Genomic DNA, 20,276 nt, shown 5'->3' with positions numbered 1-20,276 from the left:
GTTAGGAAGTTGAACCTTCTGTGCTAGTACAAGGGCAGAACATTTATCTCTGTTTTCTAGGCAACATCTTCAAATTCTTGAACACTGGATTTGGAATTGTTACATTTCATGCTGAATGATTCACTGTTCCTCAGTAATCACATCTGCCAAAATTTCTCTACAGGAAACTAAAATTCTTTATAGTTAAAGACACACGATATTCAATAATTCAATCAAATTAACAGCAGTACAAAAGTTGCAGCTACCTTTATTCTTGGATTCATTAAAATTATACTGTGACATTAAACACTAGTTAAAATAGTAATCTTTAGAGATCTAAAATATTTAGAGGTTTTAATTTTAAAACAATTAAAAGGCCAGGTAAAAGGCAGACCATCTCTATAAATTCCACCTCAATTTAAAACATCTAAAATGTTAATAGTTTACTCACCAACCAAAAATGTTGAGAAGCCTACTTATGGATGCACATGGTGCATGCCTTGTGGTGAAGTGACCAAGATATGGCATTTCAAGCTAGTTCATTTTACTTTTTCATATAAAACTAAATGTTTCTTTAAAGTAAGAAATATACTAGAATAATGCCATTATGCACCATTCCTTTTAACAACTATTAAAGAATTTTTAGACCAGTTCAAAGTTTTCAAACTAACCACTGATTAGCCACTTTGGAATGGGATAAAATATCTTAAGCAGTTGAAAGCCCAACCATCTACTTGTATTTGCCAACTTCCAGTGTCACTAAGGATGCTATTGCTGTTTCTTTGTACAATGCACTGTGAAAGATGGCATAGTTACAGCCAGTATGTTCGACAAAACTTTCAAGTGAATTGTGACTAGTACACAGAACAGATATTTAAAATATAAAGGGAGCATGAGTACGGGGCAAGTGCTCTACAATTTATTTTGAAAATGCTACTGCTTGGCTTTACTGCTGGTAGGCAGAGAAGAGTAATCTACAGGAACAGGTTTAAAAATGGCAGGAAAGATCCTAATTAGTGTGCGTGAATAAGAACACTCAAACTGAATGCTAGCTAGTGGATGCATTCTGTGTGGATTTCCTCTGCTCACATCATTGGAACATCACAATCTATATATCTAGCCTAAGTGACCCCCCATAGCTAGTGTTTCTCAAACCTGAGGTACCCCCACAAATATTAATACATTCCTGGGAGCCACATATCTGGACTTCCAAAACGCAATGTCAGCTATACAAGAGAAAAGGCAAAGAAGCAGTGCAGGAAAGCGATTGGGGTAAAGATAACCACATTGTGTCAGGAAGGGACAGAGCTTACAAACAAAAGAATGCACTAACGAATCGGGTCTGGGTAAGACAAAATGGTAATAAGGGAAATAGGGTCATAGTACAAAAAATGTTAAGATGTCTAAAAATGTTAAAAAGACAAATCTAAAGGCACTGTATCTGAATGCATGAAGCATTCGTAAAAAGGCAGACGAATTAACAGCGCAAATAGATGTAAACGGATATGATATAATTGAGTTTACGGAGACATGGCTGCAGAGTGACCAAGGCTGGGAGCTCACTATCCAAGGGTATTCGATATTTAGGAAGGATGGGCAAAAAGGAAAAGGTGGTGGGGTGGCGTTGTTAGTAAAGGATGAAATCAGAGCAATAGTGAGAAAGGATCAGAAAATCAAGATGTAGAATCAGTCTGGGTGGAGTTAAGCAGCACCAAGGGGCAGAAAACACTGGTGGGAGTTGTCTATAGGCCCCCAAACAGTAGTGGTAATGTAGGGGACGGCATCAAACAGGAAATTAGAGATGCATGTAACAAGGGTACTACAGTAATCATGGGTGACTTTAATCTGCATATAGACTGGCCAAACCAAATTAGCAATAATACTGTGGAGGATGAATTCCTGGAGTGAGAGTGTGTTGTTTTTTTTTTTAAGAGCAGTACGTTGAGGAACCAACCAGGGAACAGGCCATCCTAGATTGGGTACTGTGCAATGAGAAGGGGTTAATTAATAATCTTGTTGTGCAGGGTCCTTTAGGGAAGAGTGACAATAATAGACCATGACATGATAGAATTCTTCATGAAGATGGAAAGTGAAGTAGACCAATCTAAAACTAGGGTCCTAAATCTAAACAAAGGAAACTACAAAGGTATGAGGAGTGAGTTGGCTATGATAGATTGGGAAGCTTCATTAAAAGGCATGACGGTGGATAGGCAGTGGCTAACATTTAAGGAACGAATGCATGAATTGCAACAATTATACATTCCTTTCTGGCGCAAAAACACAAAAGGAAAAGTGGCCCTAACCCTAACGCATGGCTAACAAAAGAAATTGATAGTATTAGATCCAAAGAGTCGTCATATAAAGTTGCTAGAAAAAGTAGCAAGCCTGAGGATTGGGAGCAGTTTAGAGTTCAGCAAAAAAAGGACCAAAAGATTGATTAAGAGGGGAAAAATAGAGTATGAGAGTAAACTTGCAAGGAACATAAAAGTGGATGTAAAAGCTTCTACAAGTATGTAAAAAAGAAAAAGATTAGTGAAGACAAATGTAGGGTCCTTACAGTCAGAAACAGGAGAATATATAATGGGGAACAAAGAAATGGCAGAATAATTAAACAAATACTTTGGCTCTGTCTTCACGGAAGACGACACAAATAACTTCCCAGAAATGCTAGGGAACCAAGGGACTAGTGAGAAGGAGGAATTGAAGGAAATTAGTAATGGCAAAAAAAGTGCTGGAGAAAGTAGTGGGACTGAAAGCCGATAAATCCCCTAGGCCTGATAATCTGTATCCCAGAGTACTAAAATAGGTAGCCATGGAAATAGTGGATGCATTAGTTGTCATCTTCCAAAATTTTATAGATTATGGAACAGCGCCTGCAGATTGGAGGGTGGCAAATGTAACCCCACTATTTAAAAGAGGGAGAGAGAAAACAGGGAACTACAGACCGGTTTGCCTAACATCAGTAGTAGGGAAAATGCTAGAGTCTATTATAAAGGATATGATAACAGGACACTTAGAAAATATCAACGGGATTAGACAAAGTCAACATGGATTTATGAAAGGGAAATCATGTTTGACAAACCTACTGGAGTTTTTCGAGGATGTAACTGGGGAGAACGAGTGGATGCGGTTTATTTGGATTTTCAGAAGACCTTTGATAAAGTCCCACATAAGAGATTATTGTGCAAAATTAAAGCACATGGGATTGGGGGCAATATACTGGCATGGATTGGAAATTGGTTAACAGACAGGAAACAGAGAGTAGGAATAAATGGGTCTTTTTCAGGGTGGCAGGCAGTGACTAGTGCGATCAGCGCTTGGACCCCAGCTATTCACAATATAGATCAATGATTTGGATGAGGGAACCAAATGTAATATTTCCAAGTTTGCTGACAACACAAAACTAGGTGGAATCATGAGTTGTGAGGAGGATGCAAAGAGGCTTCAAGGCGATTTAGACAAGTTGAGTGAGTGGGCAAATACATGGCAGATGCAGTATAATGTGGATAAATGTGAAGTTATCCACTTCGGAAGGAAAAACAGAAAGAGAGTATTATTTTAATGGTGATAGATTGGGAAATGTTGATGTACAAAGGGACCTGGGTGTCCTTGTACACCAGTCACTGAAGCAAACATGCAGGTGCAGCAAGCAGTTAGGAAGGCAAATGGTAGGTTGGCCTTCATTGCAAAAGGATTTGAGTATAGGAGCAAGGATGTCTTACTGCAGTTATACAGGGCCTTGGTGACACCACACCTGGAGTATTGTGTGCAATTTTGGTCTCCTTACCTAAGAAAGGATATACTTGCCATAGAGGGAGTGCAGCGAAGGTTCACCAGACTGATTCCTGGGATGGCAGGACTGTCGTATGAGGAGAGATTGGGTCAACTAGGCCTGTATTCACTTGAGTTTACAAGAATGAGAGGGGATCTCATTGAAACATAAAATTCTGACAGGGCTAGACAGACTGAATGCAGGGAGGATGTTTCCCCTGGCTGGGGGTCCAGAACGACAAGTCACAGTCTCAGGATACAGGGTAGGACATTTAGGACTGAGATGAGGAGAAATTTCTTCACTCAGAGGGTGGTGAACCTGTGGAATTCTCTACCACAGAAGGCTGAGGAAGCTAAGTTTAAGAAGGAGCTAGATAGATTTCTAGACACAAAAGGCATCAAGGGGTACAGGAAGAGAGCAGGAATATGGTATTGAGATAGAGGATCAGCCATGATCATATTGAATGGCGGAGCAGGCTCGAAGGGCCGAATGGCCTACTCCTGCTCCTATTTTCTATGTTTCTATACAACAGAAAAGAGTTTTGTAAGCATGCAGTAACAGAAATAACATGCTCGTAAATCAAAAACATTGAAATCTGATGACAACCAGGATCCCCTCGTGGACCCCAGTAAGAAAACCTATGCCCTCGCTTCAGAGTCCTTTGGTCTGGGTAATTTCAAAATGTTAGGTTTGATTTAATAAGAACCATTGCTCAACACCTATGATAATCCTTCACTGTTATCTGCCTACCATCTGGTGTTTCCAGTTTTGCAATACAGCAATAGAATTCTACAGTATGAATACAAAGCAACTACAATTACACTTTTTAAAAAAAATTGCAATGGCACAGGAAATCCACAATGCAGTAGTACTTGATCAGAACACATGGCACAGGAATTTCTGAATAAGCGGTTACAATGGAGATTTTTTTAAAAATTAGGTTATAGAGTACCCCCTCCCCTTTTAATAAATGCAGAATATAACCTGGCAACGCGATCTCCTGAGGTCGCATTTTCACGGTATAGCCTATAGTTTCAAAGCTCCGCTGTGATCTGATCATATCTCGTGATCTCGTGTCCTCCAACCCATACAACCTTATCACTCAGCTTTATAGATCAGGTTGCCCAGTAAGCACAATATTAATGTAAAATGGATTTACAACCACTTAAAGCTGAAAAGCCTTCCTTCAGACACTTTTATAATGGTAAAAACACACAGAAAGCCAAAACAATCTCACTTATGAGATTCAGTTCTATTGCTAAACCAATAAAAAATGCAATGGATTGGATACAGCACTTGGAGAGAAAGGATAATTCGGAATGCAATATACGCACTCGTTGATAATCAACATTATGTAATTTCACAACATTTTTACACAGTGCAAGAGTTTGGGTCTCTTAGAAAAATACAATATTGAAAACAAAAGTTGTTTTTTAGCAATTTCTTTCCTAAAAGTAGCTGAATTTCACAACACCCAAATGTATGGAAATCATACTTCTAAAGAATGAACTTGTGTTTACACAGTGCCTTATCACACATCAGAAACATCTCAAAATGCTTTACATACAATGAATTACTTTGAAGTGCAGTTACTATTATATAGGGGAATACTACTAGTCTGGAGTCATTTACAAGTCATTAAGGAGTTCAGATGACACCAAACCTTGAATGTTGCAGAGCTCCCCAAATGTTACTAAGCCATACAAACCAGTGTAGTTCCAGGTTCAATCCCTGTTCCTTGCTGAGTTACCGAATATCATCTGGGAAAATAATTAGATGCTACAATTAACATGGGGCTAGGAAAGGAAAACAAAACGAAAAAGAAAAAATCAGCCAGAACTCCTGCATCCAAATATTATCCACTGACCTTTGCTGGAAAGGTGCACATGGACAGTTGGGCAGGTAAAAACAGGATCAGAATCAGGTTTGGTCATTACTAAATTCAAAGTCAAATAGCCAATATACATTCAATGTCAAGTTCACACATGAAACATGGTAATTTGGGTGAAGTCGCAGGTGCTAACACTCATGGAACTGTGCCCCAATGAGTCAGCACCCTCAGAAGAGCAGAGAAAATTGTGGTAGTGGCGATTGAGTGGTATGGGTGAAATCTCAAAAGCAAAGCTCGAACTGTTTATCAACATCTTTTTAATCCACAATGTGTTACATCTTTGAAATACACTCCTGTTGCTGTTACTCTATACAGGACAATACAATGGGGTTGGTGCATTTTTTTTTGGCAAGTTCTGTGTCAGTGTCAGGAGACGATGGCAGACAACAGGCTCCCACAACTCATTTAAACTGAAGTCCCTTTGAACTGATACTGTTTTTTTAAAATCATTGCATGTTACAAGAGAATAGTATTTATCAAACAACAGCTTGCATTTATACTGCCTCTTTAATGCAAAAAAAGCCTCCCAGGGTGCTTACAAAATAGAAAAAGATTACAAATCAAGCCTCGGTAACAAAAATTAGAAGGGGTGACGAAAGGCTTAATCAAAAAGATGGGCTTTGAGAAAGTTTTTTTTTAAAAATAGGTGGAGGTAGAGAGTTTAGGGAGAGGGCTCTAAAGAATAGGACTGAAGTGGCTGAACATTGCCACCAATCGTAGGGTAAACAGAAAGGGTGGATGGAAAAAGACCAGAGCCGGAGAACTGAAGAGTGAGGGGATCAAGGTTGGAGGTTACAGCGACAGGATGCAGCGTGACCTTGGAGGGACTGAAGATGAGACAGGGATTTTACATTTAACACACTGGGAGACAGGGACCCAATGTAAGTAAACAAGGAATAGAATAATAGGTCTTAGTGCAAAAAGCGATACAGGTGGCAGAGTTTTGGACATGTTGGAATTTATCTCTTACCATCTTTAAAGTCGCATATAAAAGAAAATGCTTGACAAGGTCATAGGAACTGCATATCGCAGTAATGTTGGCAGGTAGCTCTGAGAGAAGCATTGGGAGGGTGGTCCTGGGATTGGGAGCAGGGTGTGGGAAAAATCGGAGGGGGAGTGCAAGGGAGTGAGAGAACCAAGGGGGTACATTGCAGGATGCAAGAGCAGTGGGAGAGAGGCATCAAGATCTGGTAGGAACGAGAGCACGGTACTGGGGTATGGCAGTATGGAGAAGGTGGACAGTGCCGCTGCAACACTAAGGTGCGGGAGTATTGGGGAGCATTGGTGGGTACTGCTAACAAAAACAAGGTGATGGAGGTATTCTTTGGGTGAGTCAAAAACCGGTTGAAATTGAAACAATTGAAAAGCATGGGTGCTCAACATGGGAATGAGGTGTCAGGAGGGAATGGGGTGTGTGAATAAACAAGTGTTCAAGTCGGGTGGGCAGACCTGGCCTTGGGGGAAGGGGGTTAATTTTAAAAAAGAGTTTCTCCAGAAGTGACGGTGATATCCATATTACTTATAATATACACACATTAATCTCCTGTAGCACTGTACATGGAGAGCCAAGACAAGTATAGTATTCAAGTGAAGTGGGTGATAAATAGATCAGTACACGCGGACGCAAGTTTTTAAAATATATTTCCGTTATAAATTCCTATGTTCACATTTGTAATGGAAAATGTCTATGTAAACTTGTCATTCTGTAATTGCACAGTCCTATCAATGGTGGTGATGCAGCAACTCCACCAGAAGGAGAATGTAATTACAATGCAACAAGTTTACAGAAGGAGTTTCCATTATAAATGTGGAAATAGGAATTCCAATCAACTTTTTTCCCCCATTATGAAGTGCAAGCAAACGCAAGATTTTTAATATAAAAGACTATTTCCTATGGAACTGCATAGGTAGTTGGGAGAATATGGCCTCTCTTATCTGTTGTCTTCGTTTCTATGGCCTCTGTCTAACCCTCTCTCTTATGCTTCTCTCAATTCTTTTTTGTGCTTCCCTCTGTCGTCTTCTGCTTTTTTCTTTCATTCCTTTCGGGTGGGAGGTGGTAGGTGGAACAGCGTGATGTGATGGGGTAAAAGGCCCCTAACCGCTCCAGGTTGAATTCTGGGTGGGGGCTGAGGGGAAAAAGAGGCCCTCAGTGTCTCTCTTCCTATAGTTACGCATGCTTTCCCCAACCACCTTGCTACCACCACATCCCTACACCTTCACCTTCCCACCAACGCTCACTCCCATCATTATGCCTACCTCTTCCCCTTTGAACTACCCACTCAACTGCTGTATCCATCCCTTCACTTGCTCCAGTGTCACCTCACCCATAACCCTGCATTCACTACATTTTCCTATCCCACTTATTCCCCTCCCAGACACAAGTGATGAGAGGTGAGAAGCCAAGGGCCCCCTCACCTCAACCCGTTTCCTTCCTCTCCTTCCTCCTCGTACACAACCTTCCTAGCTGTTTCTCTCAGATACTCATTTTTCCTTTCAAAATTCAATTTTTTAAAATTAAAAAAGGGAACTTTCTCTCTAGTTCTAGCTTTGTCTGTATCTCTCTCTTTCTATTCCCCCACTTGCCATCTCTCCACTCCTTTCTCTCCCTCCTTCAACTTCTCCCTCCCTGAATCCCCCCTCAACTGTTCACCTCAACTTCCACCTCATCTCTCTCCCCTCAACTCCCCATCCTTTAATGCCCTTCCTCTTTTCTCAACTCTCCCTCCCCCATCCACTCAATCCAATTTCAGATCAAGAGTCACAGGGGAAATATTAACTACAAGCTCAGAGCATTAATAGAAGAACATAAGAAATAGGAGCAGGAGTAGGCCATACAGCCCCTCGAGCTTGCTCCACCATTCAATCAGATCATGGTTGATCTTCAACCTCAACTCCACTTTCCTGCCCGATCCCCATATACCTTGATTCCCCGAGAGACAAAAATCTATCTATCTCAGCCTTGAATATACTCAACGACTCAGCATCCACAGCCCTCTGGGGTAGAGAATTCCAAAGATTCACAACCCTCTGAATGAAGAAATTCCTCATCTCAGTCTTAAATGGCCATCCCCTTATCCTGCAACTATGCCCTCTAGTTCTAGACTCTCCAGCCAGGGGAAGTATTAAATATCCTGTATTCAAACACACAAAAGACAACACAATGAATAAATTCAATAATTATGAAATATACAATTTTTTGAATGTATTGGGAGTAAACTTCGCCGCTTGGGGGGTAACCTGGCGGAGAGGAACAGCCACTCATTGGAGAACCCGCCCAATTTTTGTTCCACTGAAACCCGCTAAATATGTTATTGCCTTATTCCTCACTACTATCTACCCATTACAATCTTGCAGGACCTAATGTGGTGCAAAGCTGTGCACACAAACAAGGGAGCTAAAAGTTCCATGTAGCTTGCTCTCCATGAGCCTCGTGGACATGAACAGATTGCCGGCTGAAGTAGAAGTCAGTCAACTGTGCTGAATTTGGAAAGAGTATCAGCAAGTCCTCAGTGATTGTGGATACATATGTGCGGCTAAACAGAAGGAATATTTGTTATACCAGAGAACACATCAGAAAATGACTGGGATCAACTATTTTTCTATACTATGAAATGTATTACTAACTCCAGTTTATCTGTATTTTGTGTAATATCAAATGCAGCCCTGGATGACTGGAATGGATTTGGCAATTGAAGGTGCACCTCTGTAATTAATATTAAACACTCAGAAAAGAGTTAACACTGTTTTGTAAGAATCTGCAATGCAGCACATTATAGCCAGTGCACGCCCCAGCCACATGAACATGGGCCAAGCCTGATATTAAATTCGGTATCGATTTCTTTGTGCAACACACTCCTTACACAGCACATCAGTCTCACTCATCCGTTGGAGAAAAATAAGCAGTGCAAGATGCAGAGCCTGATCCAAAGCCAATCTTTACTGTACTGCAACAAAAATCTGTAAACATAAATTAAAATTTTACATTTTCTGCTTTGCACTCAAGTCTCTCTTTAATCAGGAAATGGAAATAATGAAGGCATTCAAGAACTGTCCACAGCAATAATTTAAAGGAATCTGATTTTGCTTTGAAATAAAGCCAACTTTTACTGTATAAAATTTATAGGAAGGACAAAGTAAACTAGGCTGCAACCACAGTGAGACAAGACCCCTAATCTGTTAACCAACATGTGATGTAGCTTATATGTAATACTACGGAGGCAATGTCATTGGCACCTTGCTGATGGTATCAACAGCTTGGATATATGGAAGTTAATCATAACATTATTTTAACCTTTATATGGTGGCCCATGAGGCTCTAGGATAACACACTGAAGTGGGCCACAAAGACAAAAAGCTTGGACTACACTTTGTGGTCTAGGAACAGTGGTTTTGTTAGTAGACAGAAAATGGTCACAATGTTCTATTTCCCTAGATTCCCATTTCTTCTCTTTTTCTCTCTCTATTATTTTTTTTTAAAAACGGGAACAAAAAAGGTCTCTGCACTATACACTATTCCACAAGCTGGGTGTTCAACCTTTTCTCAAGGCCTTTGCACTGCGTATATACCTGCCAGTACTACTCAGGAGCTGGGTGTGAGTGAAATGGGATAGCGAAAATTTTCTACATATAAACATATATAAAAACAGATCTTCATTGTATCTTAATTTGCTATAGTTCAATTACATTGCATTTGTCCATTATTACTGTTCATTCTTACTGTTATTCACCATTCAACTTCCAATTATTTGAATTCCGAGCCTCTCACTATGAAAAGCCGGACCGTAGTCATTTGTACCAGCAGATAATTATGCTCAGAAAGGAAGTCCCCCACAAATTGAGCTGTTTAATGCCAAACTTCTTACATTTCCATCTGAGTTTTTCACATACCATGTCTCAAACATAAAATCTGGGTCAATAGTTTCAAATTCATGTACGTTTTTGGCTACAACAAGCTTAGGATACACCAGATAATATAACCAACAAACAGGAGATCATAGGGAGGTCAGTCTGGCATTGCAGTGGCTCTTGTGATGTGGGTACAGAGAACTCACACTGTAAACATTACTGTCTGCATATATAATTAGTGTGCTCATCCCCACAATGCGGTAAATGCTGTTATTCCAACATCACAACTGAAGTTTAGAAATGTTTTCTACATTTGTGACTTCTCAAACCATCTGGTCCTATAATATAACTGGATCACTGAAAACTTTATCTTCAACTTCATTACTGCCGATGTCAAACTAAAAAGTTGTTGCTGTCTCAATTCCCACTTCATTGCTTTACAAAGAACCAGAAATTTAAATAGGTTGGAAATATTAGCAAACCACCAAAATACTAAACTTAACATAGAAAACAGGAGCAGGAGTAGGCCATTCGAGCCTGCTCCACCATTCAATATGATCATGGCTGATCCTCTATCTCAATACCATTTTCTCGCTCTCTTCCCCATACCCCTTGATGCCTTGTGTCTAGAAATCTATCTAGCTCCTTCTTAAATATATTCAGTGACTTGGCCTCCACAGCCTTCTGTGGTAGAGAATTCCACAGGTTCACCACCGAGTGAAGAAATTTCTCCTCATCTCAGTCCTAAATGTCCTACCCTGTATCCTGAGACTGTGACCCCTCGTTCTGGACCCCCCCACCCATGTGAAACATCCTCCCTGCATCCAGTCTGTCTAGCCCTGTCAGAATTTTATATGTTTCAATGAGATCCCCTCTCATTCTTCTAAACTCGAGTGAATACAGACCGAGTCGACCCAATCTCTCCTCATATGACAGTCCTGCCATCCCAGGGATCAGTCTGGTGAACCTTCACTGCACTACCTCTATGGCAAGTATATCCTTTCTTGGGTAAGGAGACCAAAACTGCACACAATACTCCAGGTGTGGTCTCACCAAGGCCCTGTATAACTGTAGTAAGACATCCTTGCTCCTTTAATCAAATCCTTTTGCAATGAAGGCTAACATACCATTTGCCTTCCTAACTGCTTGCTGCACCTGCATGTTTGCTTCAGTGACTGGTGTATAAGGACACCCAGGTCCCTTTGTACATCAACATTCCCCAATCTATCACCATTTAAATAATACTCTGCCTTTGTGTTTTTTCTTCCGAAGTGGATAACTTCATATTTATCCACCTTATACTGCAGCTGCCATGTATTTGCCCACTCAACTTGTCTAAATCTCCTTGAAGCCTCTTTGCATCCTCCTCACAACTCATGATCCCACCTAGTTTTGTGTAGTCAGCAAACTTGTAAATATTACATTTGGCTCCCTCATCCAAATCATTGATATATATTGTGAATAGCTGGGGCCCAAGCACTGGTCAACTTATGCCCATTACTGACAGGGTTATTGTGTTTCAAAACTAGTTCTTTAATATTAAGTTTACTGAACACAGACATACTAGAGCAACTTTCTAGTGACTTAATTCAGAACTCAAGACAAGAAAATCAGGTTAACATGCAAGTTTACAAGTATATTTCTAAGTACTATAGGCTATATGCTGATTTTTGCAGGAGACTGAGCTGTTTGTCTCCCAACAGCTAGCAGATACACTATGAAAGTTTCTACCAGTGAGTGGAGAGGAGGGGCTAGAGTGTCCGAACATCAGTGCACTCAACTCTCATCATGTATACACCACCTGTAGGCCAAAACCTGGAAAATGTGTTTTATTAGACAGGTTCTGATGAGGACCCAGGTGTACATTACGCAAGCACTTGTATGTATGAGTAACGTTTAAAGCAGTGATATCAAATATATGAGGACAGTCAAAGCTGATAAAAGGCCTGTCAATTGAAAAGTACAGTTGATGTGAAACAGAATCGGGACCTTACATAATGTCATAGCCGCAAATTGCACCAACACCTTTCTCTTCTCTGTTCCTTTCCCCATGTGTAAGTGTTTAGATACTGTTTTATTTAGAAATTTGCAATGTAGCTAACCAGAGAAACAACAAATATCTAATATAAACAAAGTCAATGACCTTTGTTATACCTGCTCTTTTCATGCTCTGTATACTAAAGACCATCAAGCCATCTTGGATGGTGACTTTGTTCCTTCCTCATCTACATGCTACCCATAGACATCATCCAGAAACATGGGAGTCAGCATTCACATGTACGCTGACACCACCCACTCTAATTCTCCGTCAATTCCCTCGACCCGTGTTGCCAGACTGCTTGCCCAACATAGTGTCTTAGATGAGCAGCAATTTCCTCCAGTTAAACACTGGGAAGACTGAAGAGATCGTCTTCGGCTCCTGCTACAAACTCTGTATCCTAGCCACTGATTCGATCCCTTCTCAGGCTGAAACAGACTATGCACAAACTTGGCATCATATTCAATCCTTAGCTGAGCTTCTGACCCCATATGCTCTCCATCACAAAGACTACATACTTCCACCTCTAATATCACCCGCCTCTCCTACCCTACCTCAGCATCAGTGCCAAATCCCACAACTGTGCCTTTCTCACCACCAGGCTCAATTATCCCAATGCTCTTCTGGCTGGCCTCCCATTCACTTCACCCTCCATTAACTTCAGTTCATCCAAAGCTCTGCTACCTGTGGGCTATCCAACACCAAGTCTCACCCCTATCCTTGCTGATCTACATTGGCTTCCAGTCAGCCAACACCTCCGAATTAAAACTCTCATCGTGTTTCAATCCGTTCATGGCTTTGCTCCTTCCCGTCTCTCTAACCGCCCCTAGCCCTACAATCCTGCCCCCCCCTAAACACAATGTTCCTCCGATTCTGGTCTTTCTTGCATCCCCACCTCCTTCACCCATTAGTAGCCATGCCTTCAGCCACCTAGGTCCCACTCCCTGGAATTCCCTGCCTAAGCCCCTCCACCTTCCCTTCCTCCTTTAACCAAGCTTTTGATCAACCACCATAATATCTCCCCCTTTGGTTCAGCGCACATTTATTTCTGATTACATAAAATGTTACAGTAGAGAAACAGGCCATTCGGCCCAACAGGAATGCTGGTCCACACGAGCCTCCTCCCACCTTACAGATTACACCTCCAAGAAGCACCTCAGGGCATTTTTCTATTTTAAAAGGTGCTGTATACACGCAAGTTGGAATTGTTTGTTTTGAGATAAGCAACATACTGCAAGACAATCTTAATTCTACATTTTACTGGCTTGTCATTGACTCCCCCACCCCGAACTGACAGTGTTCCCCACAAAATACTCGCTGAAATTCTTGAGTTCTCACCAATCCTGACACTCAGTCACATGGACAGTTTACCCACTTGAAAGTTGATCAAATAATATTAGTCACTAATAAAACTGACAGCTTCCATTAGGTCACAGCTTCCCACTCTTGCAAGCTAACTCGTTTTAAAGAACTGGTGCTCCAAGCTGTTCCATTTCTTTAAATATTTACATTCCCAAATTAAAAGGCAGAAGAATAAAACATATTTTATATGACATGGTACATGAACATCTCAAAATATTGTAAATTCCTCTTTCTCCTAACTTTCACTCAAGTTTCTTGTTAAACTACTTATTTTGATCCACTTTAACAGCGATTATGGGGCTTGATCAGTGAAATATTTTGGCCAGTATAAACATGCCCTCCCAACCAAAGACCCTTCCCAGGTCACATACCATTCCCCAAGAGGACAAGCAGACCACCTTCTCCAATGTTCCTCGAGCCAGCGGTAGGTGAGCAATGTCACCTATTAGCTTTTACTCATCCCCCCCACCCCTCAAATAGGATAGCTTTTAAAACGATGTGGAAAGTTCAAAGGAAGACACCAAGGCATATTATTGTGTTCCACTTCACATAGCTGGTACAAAGTCCTAAATTCTACTGCAACCAGTTGTCAAACAACAAAGCTTCACATCATTCTTACAATCAGGGAAATGTGGAGAAAAAAAATTCATTTGCGCCTTTTTTTTACTTGCATAAAATCAATTACAAAAGTGATGGGCTGGCATACAGACAGCAATTCTTTTAGTGCTTATGGCTTAAGTGCAAACCAAGAGGGAAATATCAGGAGTATTTTTACAAAGTTACACAATTTTCATTTGCTGAATGTTTGTTTCAAATTCAAAGGAATGTACATGTTTTATTATTTGCCAACATATATTCATTAAAAACTTGGTCTTTCTGGCAGTCTCATTGTAAAACATGTGGCCTAAACACGCTGCCCGTTTACAGCATAATGTGGACCAAGCACTATTAGATAATTTAGTGCATTTTTACATTGGACACTAAGGTGACAGATTGGCATTGAGCAGCTAATGATCCATAGCAACTTGCGTCATACAAAACATTAACAAATCTTTTAGCTCTTAACCTTACTTCAGAATATTATTTGCATAAAAGATGAGTTTTAAACATAGTTACACGGTGAAGTACAATCATCTTTTCAAAAAACAAAACTTTAAAAGTATTTTGTCTGGCATGAAACGGCTGAGAAAATTGCTATACGCTGAGTAAACATTACTACTGGTACGGGCACTATTTAACAAATCTCACTCACAAGGGACAAGTGCAGCAAAAAATGAGTTCTGACGAAGAGTCTAAACCTGAAACATTGATCAGTCTTTTCTCTTTTCAGATACTGCCTGACCAGCAGTGTAGTTCCAGCATTTTCTGTTTTCATTAAAGCAAAAGATGTTGTAGATGAATATTTTAAATACAAAGATTTTTTTTCAACATTACATACTAATAGCAGCAAGTAACTTGCTGAGGAATACAAGGCTATCACCTTGGAAATAAAGATATCAGGGTTATTGAGCAGTCAAACATCTGGGAATGTGTAGGCAATTATATGACAAAGGCTGGTGACAATTAGTAACACATTCTCTAAAACACAATACGCAATTCCAAATATCACATCACATGCAGAAAGCAACATTTTAACAAGTTACAATGTTGAGCAGTTGGTTTATGATAAAAGACTGCTGAGTCAGTCTCTCATTAATCAACAATAACTGGAAAAGCTCATGACCTCTTCTGAATACACACTGCCTAAACAGTCGCCTGTCTCTATTATAAACACTGGAGTTAAAAGATAAAGTACGGCAACATTCTCCCTAATTCCATCCCTCAAAGCAAAATGTCAGAATATGATAAATCAAAATCAGTCAGTCTGATTATACAAAGAACTTTCTATAGCAAACTATAAATTTTGAACACTAATAATTCAATGTGGCATCTTGTATTAATATAACAAGATCCCAAATGAACTCAAAGTCCTATAAATTTCCATAATGAAGTAGTAGAGATCACCAAGACTATAATCCTTTGTTACTTAGGAATTGCTAGACAAAAGAAAACATCAAGGTCCATCTAGCTCGCCTTCTACAGAACTGCACAACTTCATGTAAAAATCTGAAACACACTTGTATTTATATAGCACCTTATTGCATCTCCCAGAAACTTCTCAAAGCAGTTTGTTACAGTGAATTACTTTGGAGTGCAGTAACTTATGTAGGCAAACATGACAGCCATTATGCCCACTAGATCCCACAAACAATAATGTCATGAACAAACTGTTGATCTGTATCATCAATGTAGACCCTGAAAATGTTTGGTGATTTTCCTGAAAAATAGTCAATAGCCTGAAACCATTAAACTCCCTGAGTTTAATGGTTTCAGGCTATTGACTATTTTTGGCTATCGAAAACAGAGTAGAACAGATGTTCAAAATTATTACTAACCCCAAAGTCCTACAGATGTGACCATGTAGCACAGATTGGTCAGCATTGTTAGGTGATTAAAATGTGAACGATTCAGGTTATGTAATAAAAATGAATCTTCCGCTCAATCCTTATAGTCGTTAGAGCCAAATCATGTGTTGATTTTGATGCAAGACAGCAAAGTATCCGTTACTATACATATTTATGTAAAGTACTTGAACTACATAATCAGACATTTAGCCTCTACTTCAGCCTAGGACAAAACTGTCTCACAGTTTTACCTGATGAAACAATTTAAATACACTCCAGTTCATTTTGGTGCGTCACACTGTACCACCAGCATTAGTTTGACAAACAGTTTCCCACTATTTTAAAACCAACCACTTCTATATCTTCCATACACAGAGCCCCAATGCCACCATGATCCATGATTTAACTGGTTAATTTTCTTAACCAGTATGTTTCCAGCCCAACGAGGAAGGAGGCATTGCTGGACTTGGTTCTAGGGAATGAGGTGGGCCAAGTGGAGCAAGTGTCAGTGGAGGAGCAGTGAACATAGTATCATAAGGTTTAGAATAGCTATGGAAAATGACACAGACCACTCTAAAGTAAAAATACTCAATTGGAGGGGGGCCAATTTCAATGGGATGAGATCAGATCTGGCCCGGGTAAATTGGAATCAAAGGCTGGCAAGCAAAACTGTAATTGAACAGTGGGCGACCCTTAAGGAGGAGATGGTTTGGGTACAGTCTAGGCACATTCCCACGAGGCAGAAAGGTAGGGCAACTAAAGCCAGAGCTCTCTGGATGACAAAAGAGACAGTGAGTAAGATGAAACGGAAAAAAGGGGCATTTGACAGATGTCAGGTTGATAACACAAGTGAGAACCAGGCAGAATATAGAAAGCTCAGAGGGGAAGTGAAAAAGGAAATGAGGGGCAAAGAGAGAGTATGAAAATAGACTGGCAGCCAACAAAAAAGGGAATCCAAAAGTCTTCTACAGGCATGTAAACAGTAAACAGGTAGTAAGGAGGGGTGGGACCGATTAGGGACATAAAGGAGATCTACTCATGGAGGCAGAGGGGATGGCTGAAGTACTAAATGAGTACTTTGCATCTCCTTTACCAAGAAGATGCTGCCAGAGTCTCAGTAAAGGAAGATATAGTTGAGATACTGGTTGGGCTAAAAATTGGTAAGAGGTACTTGAAAGGCTAGCTGTACTTAAAGTAAATAAGTCACCCAGTCCAGATGAGATGCATCCTAGGTTGCAGAGAGAAGGGTGGAAATTGCGGAGGTACTGGCCATAATCTTCCAAACATCCGTAGATACGAGGGTGGTGCCAGAGGACTGGAGAATTGCAAATGTTACACCCTTGATCAAAAAAGGGTGCAAGAATAAACCCAGCAACTATAGGCCAGTCAGTTTAACCTCCGTGGTGGGGAAACTTTTAGAAATGTTCATTCTGTCCCAGATTATCGGTCACTTGGACGAGGGTGGACTGATTAGGGAAAGCCAGCACGGATTTGTTAAAGGAAAATCGTGTTTAACTAACTAGATACAGTTTTTTTGATGAGGTAAGAGAGGGCAGTTGAGGGCAATGCAGTTGATGTGGTGTATATGGACTTTCAAAAGGCGTTTCATAAAGTACCGCAGGGTAGGCTTATCATCAAGATTGTGGACCATGGAATAAAGGGGGCAGTAGCAGCACGGATACAGAATTGGCTAAGGGATGGAAACAGACCGTAACGGTGAATGGTTGTTTTTCGGACTGTAGGGAGGTGTACAGTGGTGTTCTCCAGGGGTCAATGCTGGGACCACAGCTTTTCTTGATATATATTAATGACTTGGACTTGGGTGTACAGGGCACTATTTCAAAATTTTCAGATGACACGAAACTTGGAATGGTAGTAAACAGTGAGGAGGATAGTGATAGACTTCAAGAGGATATAGACAGGCTGGTGGCATGAACAGACACGTAGCATTTGAAATTTAACACAGAAAAATGCGAAGTGATACATTTCAGTAGGAAGAACGAGGAGAGGCAATATAAACTAAAGGGCACAACTCTAAAAGGGGTACAGGAACAGAGAGATCTGGGGGTATATGTGCACAAATCGTTGAAGGTAGCAGGGCAGGTTGAGAAAGCAGTTAAAAAAGCATACAGGATCTTGGGCTTTATAAATAGAGGCACAGAGCACAAAAGTATGGAAGTCGTGATGAACCTTTATTAAATACTGGTTTGGTCACAACTGGAGTATTGTGTCCAGTTCTGGGCACTGCACTTCAGGAAAGATGTGAAGGCCTTAGAGAGGGTGCAGAAGAGATTTACTAGAACGATTCCAGGGACGAGGAACTTTAGTTACGTGGATAGACTGGAGAAGCTGGGGTTGTTCTCCATGGAACAGAGACGGTTGCGAGTTGATAAGAGGTATTCAAAATCGTGAAGGGTCTAGACAGAATAGATAGAGAGAAACTGGCAGAAAGGTCAAGAGCCAGAGGATATAGATTTAAGGTGACTGGCAAAAGAATCAAAGATGGCATGAGGAAAAGTTTTTTTAAAACACTGAGTGGCTCGGAACTGGATTGCACTGCCCGAGGGGGGCGGTGGAGGCAGATTCAATTGTTGCCTTCAAAGGGGAACTGGATAAGTACTTGAAAGGAAAACATTTGCAGGGCTACAGGGAAAGGGCGGGGGAGTAGGACTAGCTGGATTACTCTTGCATAGAGCCGGTGCGGACTTGATGGGCCAAATGGCCTCCTTCTGTGCTGTAACCTTTCTATGGTTCTATGATTTAACATATATTAAATTGAGAGCATACACATTGAATTGAGCTAGCATAATTAATTATACTTAAATAAAAACAGAAAATGCTGGAGAAGCTCAGCAAGTCAGGCAGCATCTGTGGAGAAGAAACAGTTAACGTTTCAGGTCGAAGACCTTTCAAAACTGTTGGCTAAAAACTGCATATACAATATACTGTTGGCTTCCTCAAGTCAGCTCTGCAGCCATCTATTTTTTTTCTGCATGTGAATTTCAGATGATGTATGCACAAAATTTACACATTCATTTAAAAGATAACCAGAAAAAACAATGCGTGGAATGACATGTTATACAACAGGCAGCGCTCGAGTGGGAAAGGCTCATCACATTTATGCCTCCAGATTATACTGGTATTTAACCAAATCAGCACCAGCACTAAATCTATGCCACGGTTCCAGTCCTGTTAAATGGGTGCTGATTCAGCATGGATAATTTGCCATATTTTGACTGTCAAACAGATTTCAGGTCTGACAATATAAACGGGGTACCAATGATAACTATGTATGATTAATACCATGCTGAAAATAGCAGACAAACTTTACAGAATTTATAATAAGCAATAAGACACGGCTTGATAGGTTGGAAATATAATGTACGTTTTGAGATGACAGTTTACAAAAACACATTTTGAAAGGTTAGCCTGTAGACTGTACAGTTAAATCACCCAAGTATTAATTGACTTAGCTTCAGTAACTATTTATGGTGAAGCATTCCATATCTTAAGTCTGCATCAAGAAATTCCATCTAACTTGCCCCTTTGTGCTCCTAATACTACTTCTGAATTCATGCCCCCTTGTTACTGATTCATCAACTAACAGAAATAATCTTTTCACTTTTCACCCATTCAAACTGATTCAATTTTTCAAACTTTTTAGATGCTTCTGTACGCCAGTGAATACAACCCTAACTATATGCTCTCATTTCTTTTATTATCATTGTAAGTCCATGTTTTCCCATGTGTCCAATATCCTTTCTTTAATGAGGTGCCAAAACTGCATACTGTACTTGAACTGAGGCCTGTATTGTGCAGATTCACCAACATCTCTGTGCTCTGTATTCAATGCCCCCATGCAATCAAACCAGACTCTCATTTGCCCTTTTATGCCTTTTGCCACCTGAAACCCTTCCTAATGATCTGTGTGGCTGCATCCCTAGA

General features: G+C 40.4%; 1 protein-coding gene across 3 annotated transcripts in view; it reads right to left on the bottom strand.

The window, feature by feature from the left end:
- Window positions 1-20,276, bottom strand: part of nup93 (nucleoporin 93) — a 130,377-nt gene that overhangs the window by 102,096 nt on the left and 8,005 nt on the right. The window contains exon 1 of one of the 3 annotated variants that reach the window (XM_067997765.1): window positions 5,460-5,495. The exons of the other annotated variants lie outside the window; for them this stretch is intronic. The gene's annotated coding sequence lies outside the window, so the exon portion shown is untranslated. Of the gene's footprint in view, window positions 1-5,459; window positions 5,496-20,276 lie in introns of those variants that run through there. 3 annotated transcript variants of the gene reach the window in all.

This window comes from Heptranchias perlo, chromosome 16 (assembly GCF_035084215.1).
Source record: "Heptranchias perlo isolate sHepPer1 chromosome 16, sHepPer1.hap1, whole genome shotgun sequence".
Classification (NCBI taxonomy): domain Eukaryota; kingdom Metazoa; phylum Chordata; class Chondrichthyes; order Hexanchiformes; family Hexanchidae; genus Heptranchias; species Heptranchias perlo.
This window is presented reverse-complemented; position numbering and strand designations above follow the sequence as displayed.